Here is a 17,461-nt window from a genome sequence, read left to right as displayed (position 1 = left end):
CAGATGCCAGGGAGAGGACTGGGGTTGGCTGCGTGAACACAGCCTGAAGGGGGCTAGTGCGCCACGGTTAGCCAGGAGGGAGTCCGGGAAAAAGTCTGGAACTCCCTAAGAGGCAAGAGACAATTGTTTTGGGGCTCACAAGGAAAGGGGATTCAGAGCACCGCCTAAATGAGCTCCAGACATGAGCGCAAGCCACGGCTATCAGTGTGGACACCAGAGACAGGCATGAAATGCTAAGGCTGCTGCTGCAGCCACCAAGAAGCCTGTGTGCAAGCACAGGTCACTATCCACACCTCCCCTCCCAGGAGCCTGTGCAGCCCACCACTGCCAGGGTCCCGTGATCCAGGGATAACTACCCCGGGAAAACACACAGTGTGCCTGAGGTTGGTGCAACCATCACGCCAGCCTGACGCCACAGGCTCGCCCCACATTCTGTACCCCTCCCTCCCCCCAGCCTGAGTGAGGCAGAGCCCCCTAATCAGCTGCTACTTTAACCATCTCCTGTCTTAGAGAAGAACAGATGCCCTCAGGTGACCTACATATAGAGGCAGGGCCAAATCCAAAGCTGAACCCCAGGAGCTGTGCGAACAAAGAAGAGAAAGGGAAATGTCACCCAGCAGCCTCAGGAACAGTGGATTAAATCTCCACAATCAGTATGATGTACCCTGCATCTTTGGAATACCTGAATAGACAATGAATCATCCCAAAATTGAGGTTGTGGACTATGGGAGCAACTGTAGTCTTAGGGTTTGCTTTCTACATCTAATTTGTTTCCAGATTTATGTTTATCTTAGTTTAGTATTTAGCATTTATTATCATTGGTAGATTAGTTTATTGATTTGGTTGCTCTCTTCCTCCTTTTTATATATATATATAGATATATATATATTTTTCCTTTTTCTCTTTTTGTGAGTGTGTAGGTGTGTGCTTGTTTGTGTGATTTTGTCTGTATAGCTTTCCTTTTACCATTTGTCTTAGGGTTCGGTCAGTCCATTTTTTGTTAGTATAGTTTTTAACATTTGTTATGGATTTGTTTTTTGGTTTGGTTGCTCTCTCTTTCTTTCTTTTTTTTATTACTTTTTATTTTTAATTTTTTTTTATTTTAGTAATGTTATTTTATTTTATTTTTCTTTCTTTCTTTCTTTCTTATTTTCTCCCTTTTCTTCAGAGCTGTGTGGCTGACAGGGTCATGGTGCTCCGGCCGGGTGTCAGGCATGTGCCTCTGAGGTGGGAGACCCGAGTTCAGGACATTGGTCCACCAGAGACCTCCTGGCTCCATGTAATATCAAATGGCGACAGCTCTCCCAGAGATCTCCATCTCAACACTAAGACCCAGCTCCACTCAACAACCAGCAAGCTACAGTGCGGGACACCCTATGCCAAACAACTAGCAAGACAGGAACACAATCCTTACGATTAGCAGAGAAGCTGCCTAAAATCATAATACGGTCACACACACGCCAAAACACTCCACCAGACGCGGTCCTGCCCACCAGAAACACAAGATCCAGCCTCATCCACCAGAACACAGGCACCAGTCCCCTCCACCAGGAAGCCTACACAACCCACTGAACCAACCTTACCCACTGGGGACAGACACCAAAAACAATGGGAACTACAAACCTGCAGTCTGTGAAAAGGAGACCCCAAACACAGTAAGTTAAGCAAAATGAGAAGACAGAGAAACACACAGCAGAGGAAGGAGCATGGTAAAAACCCACCAGATGAAACAAATGAAGAGGAAATAGGCAGTCTACCTGAAAAAGAATTCAGAGTAATGATAGCAAATGTTATCCAAAATCTTGGAAATAGAATGGAGAAAATACAAGAAACATTTAACAAGGACCTATAAGAACTAAAGAGCAAACAAACAATGATGAACAACAAAATAAATGAAATTTAAAATTCTCTAGAAGGAATCAATAACGGAATAACTGAGGCAGAAGAACAGATAAGTGACTTGGAAGATAAAATAGTGGAAATAGCTACCACAGAGCAGAATAGGGAAAAAAGAATGAAAAGAATTGAGGACAGTCTCAGAGACCTCTGGGACAACATTAAATGCACCAACATTCGAATTATAGGGGTCCAAGAAGAATAAGAGAAAAATAAAGGGACTGAGAAAATATTTGAAGAGATTGTAGTGGAAAACTTCCCAATATGGGAAAGGAAATAGTCAATTAAGTCCAGGAAGTGCAGAGAGTCCAATACAGGATAAATCCAAGGAGAAACATGCTAAAACACATATTAATCAAACTACCAAAAATTAAATACAAAGAAAAAATATTAAAAGCAGCAAGGGAAAAACAAAAAATAACATACAAGGGAATCCCCATAAGGTTAACAGCTGATCTTTCAGCAGAAACTCTGCAAGCCAGAAGGGAGTGGCAGGACACATTTAAAGTGATGAAAGGGGAAAACCTACAACCAAGATTACCCTACCAAGCAAGGATCTCATTCAGATTTGATGGAGAAATTAATATCTTTACAGACAAGCAAAAGCTAAGAGAATTCAGCACCACCAAACCAGCTTTACAACAAATGAATGCTAAAGGAACTTCTCTGGGCAGGAAACACAAGAGAAGAAAAAGACCTACAATAACAAACCCAAAACAATTAAGAAAATGGTAATAGGAACATACATATCAATAACTACCTTAAATGTAAATGGATTAAAAGCTCCAACCAAAATACATACACTGGGTGAATGGATACAAAAACAAGACCCATATATATGCTGTCCACAAGACCCACTTCACATGGAGGGACACATACAGACTAAAAGTGAGGGATGGAAAAAGATATTCCATGCAAATGGAAATCAAAAGAAAGCTGGAGTAGCAATTCTCATATCAGACAAAACAGAGTTTAAAATAAAGACTATTTCAGGGCTTCTCTGGTGGCACACTGGCTGAGAGTCCGCCTGCCGATGCAGCAGACACGGGTTCGTGCCCCGGTCCTGGAGGATCCCACATGCCATGGAGAGGCTCGGCCCGTGAGCCATGGCTGCTGAGCGTGCACGTCTGGAGCCTGTGCTCCCCAACGGGAGAGGCCACAACAGTGAGAGGCCCACGTACCGCAAAAAAGAAAACAATAAATAAATAAATAAATAAAGACTATTTCAGAGACAAAGAAGGACGCTACATAATGATAAAGGGATCACTCCAAGAAGAAGATATAACAATTGAAAATATTTATGCACCCAACATAGGAGTACCTCAATACATAAGACAAAAGCCAACAGCCATAAAATGGGAAATCGACAGTATCACAATCGACAGTATCACAATAGTAGGGGACTTTAACACCCCACTTTCACCAATGGACAGATCAACCAAAATGAAAATAAGGAAACACAAGCTTTAAATGATACATGAAACAAGATGGACTTAATTGATATTTATAGGACATTCCATCCAAAAATAAGAGAATACACTTTCTTCTCAAGTGCTCATGGAACATTCTCCAGGATAGATCATATCTTGGGTGACAAAACAAGCCTTGGTAAATTGAAGAAAACTGAAATTGTATCAAGTATTTTTCTGACTGTAATGCTATGAGGCTACATATCAATTACAGGAAAAAAATCTGTGAAAAATACAAAAACATGGAGGTTAACAATACACTACTAAATAACCAAGAGATCACTGAAGAAATGAAAGAGGAAATCAAAAAATACCTAGAAACAAATGACAAAACACGACGACTCAAAACCTATGGGAGGCAGCAAAAGCAGTTCTAAGAGTGAAGTTTATAGCAATGCAATTCTACCTCAAATAAACAACCTAACAAGAGAAGCAACAAGAGAAACCAGTGCAATGAGAAGGCCGTGCACTGCAACGAAGAGTAGCCCCCACTCACCACAACCAGAGAAAAGCCTGCATACACCAACAAAGACCCAACACAGCCAAAAATAAAATTAAATAAATAAATAAATTTTTTTAAAAAAGAAAGAAATGAAGGAACAATAGCAAAGATCAATAAAACTAAAAGCTGGTTCTTTGAAAAGATAAACAAAATTGATAAACCATTAGCCAGACTCATTAAGAAAAAAAGGGAGAAGACTCAAATCAATAGAATTAGAAATGAAAAAGGAGAGGTAACAACTGACACTGCAGAAATACAAAGGATCATGAGAGATTACTACAAGCAAATATATGCCAATAAAACGGACAACCTGGATGAAATGGACGAATTCTTAAAAAGCACAACCTTCTGATACTGAACCAGGAAGGAATAAAAAATATAAACAGACCAATCAGAAGCACTGAAATTGAGACTGTGATTAAAAATCTTCCAACAGGGCTTCCCTGGTGGTGCAGTGGTTGAGAGTCTGCCTGCCGATGCAGGGGACACGGGTTTGTGCCCCGGTCCAGGAAGATCCCACATGTTGTGGAGCAACTAGGCCCGTGAGCCATAGCCACTGAGCCTGCACGTCCAGAGCCTGTGCTCCGCAACGGGAGAGGCCACAAGAGTGAGCGGCCCGTGTACCGCAAAAAAAAAAAAAAAAATCTTCCAACAAACAAAAGCCCAGGACCAGAGGGCTTCACAGGTGAATTCTATCAAACATTTAGAGAACAGCGAACACCTATTCTCAAACTCTTCCAAAATATAGAAGAGGGAGGAACACTCCCAAGCTCATTCTATGAGGCCACCATCACACTGATATCAAAACTAGACAAAGATGTCACAAAGAAAGAAAACTACAAGCCAATATCACTGATGAACATAGAGGCAAAAATCCTCAACAAAATAGTAGCAAACAGAATCCAACAGCACATTAAAAGGATCATACACCATGTTCAAGTGGGGTTTATCCCAGGAATGCAAGGATTCTTCAATATACGCAAATCAATCAATGTGATAAACCATATTAACAAATTGAAGGATAAAAACCATATGATCATCTCAGTAGATGCAGAAAAAGCTTTTGACAAAATCCAACACCCATTTATGATAAAAACACTCCAGAAAGTAGGCATAGAGGGAATTTACCTCAACATAATAAAGGCCATATATGAGAAACCACAGCCAACATCATTCTCAAGGTGAAAAACTGAAACCATTTCCACTAAGTTCAGGAACAAGACAAGGTTGTCCACTCTCACCACTGTTATTCAACATAGTTTTGGCAGTTTTAGCCACAGAAATCAGAGAAGAAAAAGAAGTAAAAGGAATCCAAATTGGAAAAGAAGAAGTAAAGCTGTCACTGTTTGCAGATGACATGATACTATACTTAGAGAATCCTAAAGATGCTACCAGAAAACCACTAGAGCTAGTCAATGAACTTGGTAAAGTAGCAGGATACAAAATTAATGCACCGAAATCTCTTGCATTCCTATACACTAATGATGAAAAATCTGTAAGAGAAATTAAGGAAACACTCCCATTTACCATTGCAACAAAAAGAATAAAATACCTAGGAATAAACTTACCTAAGGAGACAAAAGACCTTTATGCAGAAAACTATAAGACACTGATGAAAGAAATTAAAGATGATACAAACAGTTGGAGAGATATACCATGTTCTTGGATTGGAAGAATGAACATTGTGAAAATGACTCTACTACCCAAAGCAATCTACAGATTCAGTGCAATACCTATCAAAGTACCAATGGCATTTTTCACAGAACTAGAACAAAAAATTTCAAAATTTGTATGGAAACACCAAAGAGCCCGAATAGCCGAAGCGATCTTGAGAGAGAAAAACAGAGCTGGAGGAATCAGGCTCCCTGACTTCGGACTATACTACAAAGCTATAGTAATAGAGACAGTATGGTACTGGCACAAAAATAGAAATATAGTTCAATGGAACAGGATAGAAAGCCCAGAGATAAACCCACACACATATGGTCACCTTATTTTTGATAAAGGATGCAAGAATATACAATGGAGAAAAGACAGCCTCTTCAATAAATGGTGCTGGGAAAACTGGACAGCTACATGTAAAAGAATGAAATTAGAGCACTCCCTAACACCATACACAAAAATAAACTCAAAATGGATTAAAGACCTAAATGTAAGGCCAGAAACTATCAAACTCTTAGAGGAAAACATAGGCAGAAAAAGAACATAAAAATAAACAAATGGGACCTAATGAAACTTAAAAGCTTTTGCACAGCAGAGGAAACCATAAACAAGCTGAAAGGACAACCCTCAGAATGGGAGAAAATATTTGCAAATGAAGCAGCTGACAAAGGATTAATCTCCAAAATATGTAAGCAGCTCATGCAGCTCAATATAAAAACCACATAAAACCCAATCCAAAAATGGGCAGAAGACCTAAATTGACATTTCTCCAAAGAAGATATACAGATTGCCAACAAACACCTGAAAGGATGCTCAACATCATGAATCATTAGAGAAATGCAAATCAAAACAACAATGGGGTATCACCTCACAGCAGTCAAAATGTCCATCATCAAAAAATCTACAAACAGTAAATGCTGGAGAGGGTGCAGAGAAAAGGGAACCCTCTTGCACTGTTAGTGGGAATATAAATTTATACAGCCACTATGGAGAATACTATGGAAGTTCCTTAAAAAACTAAAAATAGAACTACCATACGACCCAGCAATCCTGCTGCTGGGCATATACCCTGAGAAAACCATAATTCAAAAAGAGCCATGTTCCACAATGTTCATTGCCGCTCTATTTACAATAGCCAGGACATGGAAGCAACCTATGTGTCCATCAACAGATGAATGGATAAAGAAGATGTGGCACATATATACAATGGAATATTACTCAGCCATAAAAAGAAATGAAATTGAGTTATTTGTAGTGAGGTGGATGGACCTAGTGTCTGTCATAAAGAGTGAAGTAAGTCAGAAACAGAAAAACAAATACCGTATGCTAACACATGTATACGGAATCTAAAAAAAAAAAAAAAGATTCTGAAGAACCTAGGGACAGTACAGGCATAAGACGCAGATGTAGAGAATGGACTTGAGGACATGTGGAGGGGGAGGGGTGTACTGGGACGAAGTGAGAGAGTGGCATGGACACATATACACTACCAAATGTAAAATGGATGGCTGGTGAGAGACAGCTGCATAGCACAGGGATATCGGCTTGGTGCTTTGTGACCATCTGGAGGGGTGGGATGGGGAGGGTGGAAGGGAGACGCAGGAGAGAGGGAATGTGGGGATGTGTGTATACATATAGCTGATTCAGTTTGTTATACAGCAGAAACTAGCACAACATTGTGAAGCAATTATACTCCAATAAAGATGTTTAAAAAAAAATAAAGTAACAATGTTAAACCCATTTCATGCTGAATAAAAAGCATACGCTTTTTGAAAAATGACTATAGTTTGAAAAATAAAAGACCTTATAATCTAATTTATTAATGCCATCCAGAATTAAGAAAATATTTCACACATACAATGAGAGAGAAAAACTTTTCTCAATTATAGAGAATTGGCTGGCTTCAACTCTATAACCTCAGCTACAGGTCAGGAGTAAACTCAGAAACAAAACTTCAGTGGTCTGCTTCTCGAAGGGCTGTTCTCCTTTCTAGTGGGCACAAAATAGTTTCTTAATTAATTTGAGCTCACAGTAGATAAATAGCCAAAGAAAAATACTGACAAACTGGATTAGATGTCATCTTTCACCTGATAGAAAATAGATCCACATTATCCACCTGACAGAGATTATCAAATGCTCAGATGGTAAAACCAAATTCCCTATAATAATCAGCCATGTGCATATTAGAACTATATATATACACACAGGGTCAACTCTAAACTATGGAGTTGAGACCTGCCTAGCAGTCTTGGCTCTGGCTCTAGAAAAAGACATGGCGCAACCCACAAGTTTTACAAGGATGCTCTCTAGATTATGCAGTTGAGACCTGTCTAGTGGTTAGAGATAAGACATGGACTTACTATTGCCTGGGTCTAGTTGTGAAAAGACACACATAGGTTCATATGCACCAGCTCTCCCCCAAAACAAGCCCTAATGTGTGCCTATTTCTGTGGTGTAAATTTTCCTATAATTTCTCTTTTTAATTGTGTTACCAACACAATGTCATGAATGCAGAATTGGGAAGGGATACATGTATTTGATTCTCACAAACCAGTATAATCTGCTCCAGGACACAACTGTGCTTGACCATAAGTTAATTAAAACAGACAGACTAGCAGACTTGGCTAAGAACAGAAACAAAAACAAAAACACAAAATCAGGAAAAAGAAAGAAAATCTTTAGAAATGCAGAGTTAGTCATTTGACATTCACTCTGGGAAACAAGAAAAGATGTGTCTGGGTTTAATCACTTCTCGAGCCATGCAGTTTAATAGCACCAGCAGGTAAAGTTCACTTGAATATCTCAATGGATCTTCCAAAATGGCCCTAGTACTCAGTATTTCACAAGATAGCTTGTTCTATTTGCGAACAATTCTCATAGTTAGAAAACTTTTATTTACACTCAGCCAAAAGTCTATTTTCCTATAACTTTTTTAAAATTTATTTATTTATTTATTTATTTGGCTGTGTTGGGTCTTTGTTGCTGTGCGCGGACTTTCTCTAGTTGCGGCGAGTGGGGGCTACTCTTTGTTGCAGTGCGCGGGCTTCTCATTGTGGTGGCTTCTCTTGTTGCAGAGCATGGGCTCTAGGCGCACAGGCTTCAGTAGTTGTGGCTTGCGGGCTCTAGAGCGCAGGCTCAGTAGCTGTGGCTCATGGGCTTAGTTGCCCCACAGCATGTGGGATCTTCCCGGGCCAGGGCTCGAACCCATGTCCCCTGCATTGGCAGGCGGATTCTTAACCACTGAGCCACCAGGGAAGCCTTATTCTCCTGTAGCTTTTAACCAGAGAGTTTAGTCATACTCTTGGGAAATGCACAGAATAAATCTAATTCTTCCTTTATTCAATAAAATTTCAATACTGATTATAGTTATCTTAGGATTTTAGTGCTAGTCCAACTCATTCACTTTATAAATAAAGAAACTGAGACCTAGAAAGGTTAATGACTTTCCTCAATTCATATAGCATTGAGATTTGTCACATTTGATGCAATCAGAGATTAAACTTAAAAACCGTCATAACACATCCCTCTTCAGTATTTGTTCCTTAGTTGTATTAGTATTTCATCTACTGTGTTTTCCAGACCTCTCATCATATAAGCTGCCCCCTTCTTGTTCAGACAGTGTCATTCTAAAAGTGGGGTACCCAGAACCTAATCAAATGCCACAGGTGTCAGCTGATTAGTTCAGTGAACAGTGTGTTCTGAATTCTGGAGTTATTGATATTTCCTTCATCATTTGGACGGCCATGTCACTTTTTAACTCATGTACTTGTCAAATATAATTTTCAAAAGTTAAAAACTTGGCTTTCGTAGAAATATAGAATAAACACAGGTCAAAAAATGTATTCAATTCATTCATAAAGGAAACGTAAGATAATAAAACTGGTTTAAAACTATTTGAGAGGCTTCCCTGGTGGTGCAGTGGTTGAGAGTCTGCCTGCTGATGCAGGGGACACGGGTTCGTGCCCCGGTTCGGGAAGATCCCACATGCCGCGGAGCGGCTGGGCCCATGAGCCATGGCCGCTGAGCCTGTGCGTCCGGAGCCTGTGCTCCGCAGCGGGAGAGGCCACAACAGTGAGAGGCCCGCGTGCTGCAAAAAAAAAAAAACAAACAAAAAAAAACTATTTGAGAAACTAAGAAATATATAGTCCATCAAGAAGTGCACACTGAAATAAGTTTTTTTAAGTTAGAAAAAAATATATTTAATACCCTATCAGTCAATAAATCGTAACTTTTGAGATTATCTTTTCCACCAAAGAGAAATCATTTGCATCTCCATCAGGTAAAAACCTACAAGGTAACATCTCCCTTCATAGTTCCTGGGCTCTAATTGATAGTAAATAACAAAGCCAAACAAAGTCACTCTTAGAAAATTAAAAAGTCCTTAAGTGGGACTGTTAAACAATGTCCCAGGATGATATTAAAAGGACGTATAGCCTTCTCTTTTGCTTTATCTTCAAGTATCATAGACTATTTCTTAACGTATTTTTATATGAACTATTGTTTTGCCAGCCTCCCACAACTTGTTAAAGCATAACAAGACAGGAGTTTACATTTATTTATGTGAAGTTATTTCTGTCTATTATTACAGTTTGTCTTCCTTCCCAATGCAGGATTCTTTTCTGTAATGTCCATGACTAGTGATGGTCAATGTTGAGGAACTCAGTGCATTGCAAGGTAGCTCAATTTATTGTTAGAAACTCTAGTTCTTAGTGAGGTCTCGTGTATACCAGCAGAAATATACTCCCCTGTAATTTTTACCCACTAGAGATTTGGATTAAGGGGTAGAAAAAACAGGCAGCTCCTGAGCATTAATTTAAAAAGGAGTGCTAAAATATCCCTAAACTCAACTGTAAAATGGTGCGAGTTAACACATATCACTCCTCACATAACTGAGGTCATGTAAACTGGCTCTGCTAAATGGAATTAAACGGTACTTTCAAGGGGAAATTTAAAAATGTATATTCCTCATCTACACTAAGCGATCTCTGTTGAGTATTTTTTAGAGGCAAATGCATGAGTAGCACAAGGCAGATAGATAAGGGCTAGTCCCCCAACTCCAGAACTTTCCCACTAGCGTCTAACAATTTGGTCATCTGAAATTCCAAAACCCAATAATGCCATAATATTTACTAGGAATGGGTGTTTATTTTATTATTACAAATTACAAACCCTTTATTAGACCATAATTTTCCCACTGAGGTAATTATAAAATAACCTAAGATTATAATACAGTACGTATTTGGATAAAAGAAGGAAATGTGTGCGAACATGAAAATCAGATAAAGGAACTCAAATATATTTGGACAGGATATTTAATGTAAATCACCTCTATTCTTACTTAAGAGAGCATACGTGACTTAGGCTATCCAGATGAGAGTGACATAAAACCTGGAAAAAAATTTCAAAAAGTTAAAAGTGTATTGTTATAGTACCACATTAATAAATCCTTTGTTTTGAGCATAAAGAACTACACATTTTTATTGGCCAAAAAAAAGGTTTCTCCCACTTTTGCCAGATATATGTTTAACAAATATTAAAGGAATACAGGTTTGCATTGCTACCAAATTATGAGCCCACATGTCTTATTCTAGCTCTGCTGACTGGTTCCAGTTCCAACATTCATTGGGAGGCATGCAGACTAAATTTAATCCAGCTTCCATATAACTGATCTTCAGATACCTGAGAACAGTTGCCCCATTCTCCTGCAGTCTGTCTTCTTCAGATTAAATAAGTATGCCCTTCCTTAGAATGGCTTCAAGATTGGTTATTTTCATGATTAGTTTCCTGCAGAGGCTTTCTAGTTTTCAGTGTGTCCAAATGTGACTCCCAGTATCAAACACAACATAACAAATGTCTGATGCCAAATTTATATCAGGCGGTCATCTCACTCAACCTGCTTTGCCAACTCTGTGTTAAATAACAAGGGAAATTAAAGGAAAATAAACATCCCACATCCCTTTAATGGAGTGGCTTAGCCTTTTAAACTTCCTGGAGCAATTCAGAGTTCTCACTAAACTCAGGGGTACTCAGTCAGGGTCGGGTCAAGAGACAGAAACCACATCAATTATTTGAAGAGAGAAGATTTAATACGAAGAACTGTTAGCAAGGTAGTAAGTTGTTTACTAGGCAATTGAAAGGGTAAAGAGAAATTCTAAAGCATTACAAGTAGTAACTGTATGAAGCTGTTATACCCTGTGTTAGCCTACCTCAGGGTAGATACTAAGACAGGATTGAACCTGCAAGGATTTTATTAGGGGAAATTCCTGTATAAAGGAAACCCAGAGGGAGCAGGGAAGGCTGAGATGCAGGTATATTCTGGGTGACAAAGAAAAGGCCATAAAATCTGAGGAACTTCCTGCAAAGCCATAGGAAAGTTATTGAGCCAAAGAGGTTGGTCAGAGGAGTCCTAAGTCTCCCAGGAATCTGCCCCAGTGTTCTGGCATGCTCACTTAGTATGGTCAATTAAGTTTAGGTTTGCCAGATAAAATATAGGACATTCAGTTATATTTGAACTTCAGATAAACAATGAATAAAATTTTAGTATAAGTACATCCCAAATATTGCATTGGACATACTTATATTAAAAAATTATTTGTTGTTCAAACTTAACTGGCATCATCCTATATTTTTATTTGTGAAATCTCTCAATCCTGATTATACTCCCTGTAGCTGAAGGTCTGTGAGGGGCATTCTCATGGCTGCCACACACTGTTGGGGCTAGGAGAACAAAGGTTGGAATTATTAAAACTTCAAAACTTAAAAGAAGATCTTGAGAAGGTGAAACTCAGACATCTAAGGAAAGGGTCCCCATTATCCGGGTGGGGATAAAACTGGTTCTACAGCTGGATTCAACTGCTACTATGGGAAGGAACTGCTGCTTTGGGGTTGAAGAAGTGTTGCTGGACAGGACCCCAAGCTGACTGGAAGCCAACCATAAGCAAAGAGAAAACAGGAAGAAGCAAGTCCCATCTTCCTCCTCCAGCCTTGCAGTCTCCCTCCACACCCACCCGTCACTTGCAGAGCCTCACATGGAGCCACTGGCAAAGCAGAAATGCAGAGCAGAGTATCAAAGACTGGGTTTGGAATTTAAAGTAAAAATTTAGTAACTGGCACAAATGCAGATTATCAAAGATCACACCCAGTTAATGAAATGCTGGGAAATGATTGGCTATTGGCCCTACATGATTTCAGCATGACTCCCAACTTTACAAATTTCATGGATTAATGGTGATGAGGTTTGGGACATGCTATTCCAAAGTATGGCACCTTGGCATATTGAATATTTTAAGCTGAAGGAATTTGAAAAACAGAGGTATTGGAAGGATTCTCTGACCTTCTACTTGAAGGTCAGGTCATAAGACACTCATGTGAGAGGTGCCCTCTCCATACCCAGAGGAAAAGAGCATCCTTATCTCCAAAGATGGAGGGACACTGGGAGGAATCTGAGCAAACAGGCTTTGCTAAGTGTCCCCCAGTTTACCACCCATAGCTTATACCCTTTGTCCTATCACATTTTTCCATTACTTTCCACTCTTTATCAAACCTAGTATAAAAATGTTCAGGTTTAACCTGCTCTTCAGGTCTCATTTCCTTATGAAGGCTCCTGTGTCATGTAAGACTTATATTAAGTAAATTTGTACACTCTTTTCTTATTAATCTGTCTTCTGTTGCAAAGTCCCAGCCAAGAACCTAGAAGGGTAGAAGGAAAAAGATATTATTCCTCCCCTGTGTTGTCCAGCCTAAAGATGCTGGTCACCAATTCCCATCCACCATTTCAGGCAGATTACATTAATAGCCAACGTGACTAGAGATGGATTTGCCTTTGCTTTTGAAATTCTCTTCTTGAAAAAACAAATGAGTTAGGATCTCAAGTCCATAATGAAGATTGGCAGAGAGATACGAGAGGATCCACAGTCTTGTGTTATGTACAAAATATTAACAAATCCAAAAGACTCCAGTAAACCTAATCACCAAGGAAAACAGGTTTACTATCCCCAGGTTGCCAGTGGACTCTAATCCCTTAGGAAATGGAAGACCTTATGAGGTATTATACAACATTAAGGAAGAGGATATGTCATACTTGTATATGCCCTATGGTTTATAAAACATTCTCCCAGACATTATCATGTTTTGAGCCCTGTATATAACCACACATGGGGTTGGGGAGCTGATGACTGACCTCAATCCAGAATATAATGAATAATCTTTGAAAGTTTTTAAGTGAAAATGTGATATAGTCAGGTCTGTGCCTTAGAAGAGAATCTTGCCAGAGGGCAAAAGATGAGGATTTATCAGCAGTTCACTCAAGCGGTAATGAGCCCCTAAAATAAGGTAGTCCCTTGGAGCTATCACCAATCCAGAACTAAAGTATTTTTCTCCGAGACAAAAAAGGATTTTAAAGGAGATAAAAGATGTAAAATATTTAATGAGTAATAGGGGTGTCATATCTAGTTTTTAGTTTTCTTAACTTTTTGGCATTTCTGTTCCATTCACGTACACACATTCACATGCAAATAATGCATGTCAACCTTTCAAATGTTAACAGATGGAAAGAAAAGTAGGAGCATTATGGGTGGGATTTATGTGATTCAAATGAATGAGAATAAAATGTAAATAGCTGGAAAAAAGAATTCTCTGATTGTACAATAATTGTTATTTTCATTTCAAGGGTTTCAAAAATAGAACAGTATCCTCTGCTAATCGCTTCCTATATTAGTTAGCTTTTATTGCATAACAAATTTCCCCAAAACTTAGTAGCTTAAAACAACAATAAACATTTATTATCTCTGGCAGTTTCTGTGGGTCAGGAATTCTGGAGCAGCTTAGCTGGGTAGTTCTGGCTTGGGGTCTCTCAGGAGGCTAGAGTCAAGATATTATTGTAGCTGAGGCTGCAGTTATCTGAAGCCTTGATGGGGCTAGAGGATGCCCTTTTAAGATGGCTCACACATGTCACTTGGTTTCGGGGGGCGGTCTTCTCCTCATAAACCTCTCCAAGGGATGCTCCAGTGTTCTCATGACATGGCAGCTGGCTTCCCCCCAAGCAAGTGATCCAAGAGAGTGACAGCCAGGTGAAAGCAATCGTTTTTAATGTCCTAGCCTTGGACACCACATAGCATCACTTCTGCTACATTCTATTCATCAGAAGCAGTTCACTAAGTCTTGCTCACATTCAAGGGGAGGGGAAGTTTCCACCTTTTGAAAGGAGGTGTGTTAAAGATTTTGTGAATGTATTTTAAAATCACCACACTTCTTTAACTTAAAACAGGTTTTGGTATTTTGTGCTCCAAATAAAATTCCCAACTCATTGAACAGCTTCACAAAAGCAAGTGACCTGGGGATTGATGTTTCAGTTCTTTGGTCAGCAACAGCTTGTCAGTTTGCTCTGAGACGTCTAAGAGTTGTGTGGTGATAGATGAGAAAAGCGTAACTTTGTAATCCAAAGAGGGGAAGAAAAGAACCCTAAAAGACCAAACCACTGTAGTTTCATCATTTGAATTATTTTCCTTGAAATTCTATTGAAAGGACAATTTTTGAAATTCAAGCTTCAATGTCAGAGGGATGAAAAAGCCCTAAATTGCTCCTAGGAATATAAGCTGTAAGTGATGGAATTCCAACAATTTGATACTTATTAGGAGTCAGGAAGAATGTTCCTACCTGAAAAACCAAAACATCACTGCAGCCAAACAAGGAACATTTCTGCATTTATTTATATCTTAGTCTATTTGGGCCACTGTAAAAAAAATAGCATAGATTGGGTGGCTTAAAAACAACAAACATTTATTTCTCACAGTCTGGAGGCTAGGAAATCTAAGATCAAGGGGTTGTCAGATTCTGTGTCTGGTGAGAGCCTACATCCTAGACAGCTGTCTTTTTACTGTGACCTCACAAGGTGGTAGGGGTGAGAGATCTCTCTGGGGTCTCTTTTATAAGGGCACAAATCTCATTCATGTAGGCACCACCCTCATGACCTAATCACCCTTCAAAGTCCCCACCTCCTAATACTATCCCCTTGGAGGTTAGGATTTCAACATATGAATTTGGGGTGATGTAAACTTCAGTCCATTGCAATTTAGCTAACTGGAAAAGAAAAGAACCCTCAAATTTGTGAGAATGCTGTCTGGGAGAAGAATCAAAAATCAATACCCTAATGACTTTGGTTGCTTCTTATCTTCATTGATGCCGCAGTTAAACTTGCAGCCTTGACTTGCTTTGCTACTGCTACTGCTTTCCCTTTTGGAAGGTCTGCAACTGTAGCTGTTAGACCTAAAAGATAAGTAACCCTTATCTTCTGCCCCTTGGTTTGATTCTTGGCTTGTCAGAATTTCTTTGCACCTGAGGTGAAATCAGGAGTTAACTTCAGAAAACAAATCCCAGAAAGTAAGGCATGTCCAGCTAAAAAGTAAAGTAATACTTTGCCTAGAAGAGCAATATTAACAAGGACCTTTTCAAAGTGGTATCACTTCCTTCCCTCAGGAGCAAGGGGAAACATAAAATCCAATGGCTATTTCTTTCTTAAGAGAAAGAAGAGAAACTGTGCCCTGTGACTATGGTGTTGGGAGAGGGGGGATTTAGAGTCTTTGCGACCATAAAAGGAAGAATAAAATGAATTTACAGAGACAGAAAAGCAATCAAGAAAACTGAATGTCTACTTGTAAATCATAGGACCTGATGGCAAAAGCACTATGGTGTTTGGTGTAAAATTGTAGGAGTGAGGCACGCAATTGGGAAACTGAATACTAAGAGTTTAAGAGCTAGTGAGTGTTAGGGGATCCCAGAGGCACCCTTTCCTACTTGGCCCCTACACCTGAGTTTTTTCTAGAAGATAAAGAGTATTGCTCTAAGTCAAATTAATCTCCTACCTCCCAAACCAGACTGATTTATAACTTTACACCATCTGCTGGTGCTAATGGTGTGATTCTCTTCTGTACTAATTAATGGCTCATAAAGGGCTTTGTATACAGCAAGCAAACAATAACTTCAAGGACCTAATCATGAATTTTTGCCAGTTTCCACTATGAGGAAATTAATGTTTCATCTTGATGTCCTTGATGTCCAATGTCCTTCTGCTTGTCCCCAAGCCCTCAGGGATCTGCCTTCTCACTTGTAGGAAGTTCAGTTCTCTCCCTTTTTCATTGAATCCCTACCCCTACTACCACATTTCTATTGGATATTTCAAGAGAAACTTTAAAGTCTGGGCCTCTAAGCACAACTTTTAGAAAAGGTCCTTTTACCTGTAACTTCAGTTAAGAAAGCCTTTCCTTTGTCAGGTCCTTTCACACTAGAAGGGAAGTTTGACAGCATTGTAAAAGAGTGAGTGTCGAAAGAAGAGAACCTTTAAAAAAAAAAAGAAAAGAAAAAAGAAATACTGGCTTTCGGAATCACTGTTTCACAGTGCAGTGCAATAACCACAAAAATCGAGAGTCTTGCCTTACACACCTAGATTTTTTGCTGAATTATGTATGACCTTGAGAAAGTCACTTAATTTTCTGTCTTAGTTTCCTTATCTCTCAAGTGAGAAACCTGGACCGATTACTATAAAGTATAATTCTAAAGTGACATGATTGTGTATCAACATCCCTCAAAAATTACTGACCACGTGATATTTGCCACTATCCTTAGGGCCTAACACACTATGTCTATGCCTGGACATGACCGCTTCTAAAAGCACTGTGAAAACCGTTCCAAAAGATACTTGAGAAGTAAGCAGACCATTGCCGGGCCAACTGCATCATGGTTGGTTGCCTAGCTTCATAATACATTTGGTTCTGCATCCGCGGGTTCCTCATCTGCATAAGGAGGGCCAACTGTACTGCACCATTTTGTGTAAGAGACTCATGCATTCTCAGATTTTGGTATCTGCGGGGGGTGGGGGAGGGGGGTAGTCCTGGAACAAGTCCCCTGTGGTTAAAACCACTCTTCCCCTCCTAGACCT

This window comes from Hyperoodon ampullatus, assembly GCF_949752795.1.
Source record: "Hyperoodon ampullatus genome assembly, chromosome: 1".
Taxonomy (NCBI): domain Eukaryota; kingdom Metazoa; phylum Chordata; class Mammalia; order Artiodactyla; family Ziphiidae; genus Hyperoodon; species Hyperoodon ampullatus.
This window is presented reverse-complemented; position numbering follows the sequence as displayed.